Source organism: Apium graveolens, chromosome 11 (assembly GCF_009905375.1).
Source record: "Apium graveolens cultivar Ventura chromosome 11, ASM990537v1, whole genome shotgun sequence".
NCBI lineage: Eukaryota > Viridiplantae > Streptophyta > Magnoliopsida > Apiales > Apiaceae > Apium > Apium graveolens.
This window is the reverse complement of record NC_133657.1, coordinates 155,268,018-155,271,821: the sequence shown is the minus strand read 5'-3', so window position 1 is coordinate 155,271,821 and position 3,804 is coordinate 155,268,018. Positions and strand designations below refer to the sequence as shown.

The 3,804-nt window shown below is 40.0% G+C and overlaps 1 non-coding gene across 1 annotated transcript; it reads left to right on the top strand.

Moving 5' to 3' along the window:
• Positions 1–2,222: 2,222 nt before the first annotated feature.
• LOC141699310 (small nucleolar RNA R71) lies at positions 2,223–2,329 on the top strand. The gene has a single exon (XR_012565782.1). It is a non-coding gene; the product is annotated as a small nucleolar RNA R71 (small nucleolar RNA).
• Positions 2,330–3,804: the final 1,475 nt, after the last annotated feature.

Here is a 3,804-nt window from a genome sequence, read left to right as displayed (position 1 = left end):
ATATGAATCTATATGAATCTATATGGACACACACTACTAATCCTTACATTATCAGCCCCCAACTTAAAATTTTCAATATCCTCATTGAAGGTAATAATAAGGATTTCAGGCATACCTAATTAGCGGGAGAGTCACCCTCGTCGGGTGGAGGATCAGGTGGCCAATCAACCTCGCCACCAGTGTCTCAAACAACAATACCGAAAGCGTATGTCAAATCTTCAGCAAAACGATGGTGAATGTCATGCATGGCCTCCATACGCCTAGTCACTCGCCTGTACTGCTCATTACCAAGACCAAACCTATCAACTTTCTGTGGCGCATGAGAAGAACCCTCTCTAGGCACTGGAAGATCCGTCCAGCCACTCTCTACATCATTAAAAATATATCCCAACCCCTTATCATGGGGTGCACCTAAGAATTAATAACTCAAGTGATCTAGCATTCGGTTGAGCTCAAGTGTGGGAGCTTCTTGAATAAATGGTTCAAAACGCTCCTCAGAAAATTTTAACTCTGCTAACCCAAGAGAATCGAATGGCATATCTAACTTCCTCTTCCACGGAGATGCATTCAAAACCTACATTTGCTCTACTTTAAAGCACTCCTCTTTAGCTGTGGGTAACTTTGTTTCCTTGAACACATTAAAAGTGACCTTTTGATCGTGCACCTTCATCGAAAGCTCTCCTTTTTACACATCGATCATAGTTCGGCCTATAGCCAAGAATGGTCTTCCCAAGATAATGGGAATCTTCTTATTTTCCTCGAAATCAAGAATTACAAAGTCAGCAGGGAAGATGAGTTTATCCACCTTGACCAAGACATCCTTCACTATACCTCGTGGATAAGCGATGGAACGGTCAGCTAGTTACAATGACATTTATGCTGGTTTTGGATCAGGCAAACCAAGCTTCTTGAAGATAGATAATGACATCAGATTGATGCTAGCTCCTAAATCACATAAACACTTGTCGAACGACAAGTTTCCGATGGTGCAAGGAATAGTGAAGCTTCCAGGATCTTTAAGCTTCGGAGGCAACTTCTGTTGCAGCACAGCACTGCATTCCTCCATTAGAGCAACGGTCTCTAAGTCATCGAGCTTCACTTTCCGAGATAGAATACATTTCATAAACCTCGCACAGCTAGGCATCTCTTCAAGAACTTCAGCGAAAGGTATGTTGATATGAAGTTTCTTGAACACCTCCAAAAACTTCTCAAACTGCTTATCCAGCTTTTTCTTCTGCAGCCTCTTAGGAAAAGGATGTGGATGATAGATCTGTTTCTCCCCTATATTATCCTCAGGAGGAGTATGTTCCACAGTAGTCTTCCTTGGTTCCACCTCTGCTTCCTTCTGCACTTCTTCTTCAGCCACAACTGTATTTTCTGAAACTTGAGATTTTTTAGGCTCTTCGTCTTACTGAATTTGGGGGCTTGCAACCTTTCTAGACCTCAAGCTGATGGTGTTCACCTGTTCTTCAACTTCCCTCTTGCCTGGATTGGCTTCTGTAGCACTAGGAAGCGTTCCTGGTGGCCGATTCAATAAGGCGTTAGCAATTTGCCCTATTTGGTTCTCCAGATTCTGGATAGAAACAGCCTGGCTTTGGCATATAAGATCCTAGTTTTTGCACATAATCCACAACTCCTCCAATTCAGATTTTTCATTCGAAGGTAGACATGCACCAAGTGTTAGTTATTTTGGTGTAATTTGTTGCTGAAAACCAGGAGGGTTGAATAGCTTATTTCCAAACTGCTGAAACGACTGTTGCATCGCATTCTGATTGTTACTCCAGCTGAAGTTAGGATAATTCCAGTTGTCAGAATGATAAGTGTCTGGAACTGGTTGCTGCGATCTCTGAAAGTTGCTCACAAACTGAGCTGAGTCACTAGATATAGCGCATTGCTCCGTCGCATGCGAACCTGCACATAGCTCACAAATAGTGGTTATCTGATTAACACCCAAGTTAGCCAGAGAATCGATCTTCATAGATAACTCCTTTAGTTGAGCAGTGATAGCCATAGATGTATCCACTTCAAGAACTCCTGCTACCTTGCCCTGTGGACATCTCTGGGTTGGATACTGATATTCATTAGCAGCCATCAGTTCAATTAGATCATAAGCTTCCTCATAGCTCTTTGCCCATAATGCTCTACCTAATGCTGCATCAAGCATGGGTCTGGACTGTGCTCCCAACCCATTGTAAAAATAAGTGATGATCATCCAATCAGGAATTCCATGATGAGGACACTTCCTAAGCATCTCCTTGTAGCGCTCCCAAGCTTCATATAAAGATTCTCCTGATTGCTGCGCAAATTGAGTAAGAGCATTCATGATTGCAGTTGTCTTCGCCATAGGGAAGAATTTAGTAAGAAACTTCTGAGCAAGATCTTTCCAAGTAGTAATCGAACCAGCTGGTAGAGAGTGTAACCAGCTCTTAGCCTTGCCCCTCAGAGAGAATGGGAACAGTCTCAGCTTCACAGCATCTTCAGAAACACCGTTGAACTTGAAGGTGTCGCAGATCTCAAGAAAATCCCTAATATGCATATTGGGATCTTCCGTTGAAGAACCCCCAAACTCGATTGAATTATGCACCCATTGAATTATGTCAGGCTTGATCTCAAAGGTATTAGCTGTGATAGCTGGCCTGACAATGCTAGATTAAATGTCATTGATCTTGGGTTGAGAAAAATCCATCAAGGCTTTCGTTCGTGCTACTGGATCTCCCATTGTAATGAGTACCTGAAACATAAATAAATAAACCGTGAAAGTAAAAGAATCCGAGTCAGTGAACTTTAACGACCACTGATGACAAGCACATAAACTAAAAATTAACACTGAGTACCCGGCAGCAGCACCAAAAACTTGTTAGGGCGAAAACACGCGCTAATATTCACGCAAGTATACGCATTCGCAAGTAGTATAAGATATAAATCAGATTCATTCCCACAGAGAATGGTTTAGGTTAAGTTCAATTTATGCACCTATGCAACAATGTATTATTATCGCTCAATGTTGACATAAATAACAAATTGGGTTTTTATTAAACTAAGAGATTATACTAAATAACATTAACTAAGAGAATTGAGGTTGAATTAATATATATGAAAAACATGGGATTCTAACTTCATTACTACTTCATTCAATAGCATTTTCGTTCTTAACCTTAGCATGTGATGGTGATGACACTAATCAGATAACATGAAACTGATAAACGCCAACTTTCGTTGTACGAATACCCTACTACCAAGCATCTACAAAAGAGATAGAAGTTGAATAGGCACCAATTATATTGAGACCCTATAGGTCTATAGAATTTGACAACCTAACGGTTTAAGCAAAAGTTATCTATCTTGAATACATAGGACAAGCAAAACGGTTAGAGTTACCTACGAATCATGCATAACAAATACATGAACCTATGCTAGCAAGGCAAGTTCTAAACCTCTATATTCATTGTCGCTTCAATAGAGATTAACACGCTATCTTATATGTTAGCTACGCACATAAGACGAATAAGCAAAACCAATACTAGGATATCAATCAATCACCACACACCAAGATATCGAAATAATTAACTATTGAAATCCATAAGTAAATCCGCTAAAATCTCATGATAACGATTAGTTCATAATCGAACTCATCGTCACCATGGGTTCCAATGAAAGCATGGTATAAAACAAGGTCTTAATAAACCGAATAATAATTAAGTACGAATAAACGAGATCTAGGTTCAACAAGAATGACAACGAGCATCCAAAGTTACAAATAATTCAAAGAATCACAAGTTGAAAACAAGATCTTCTTTATCAGAG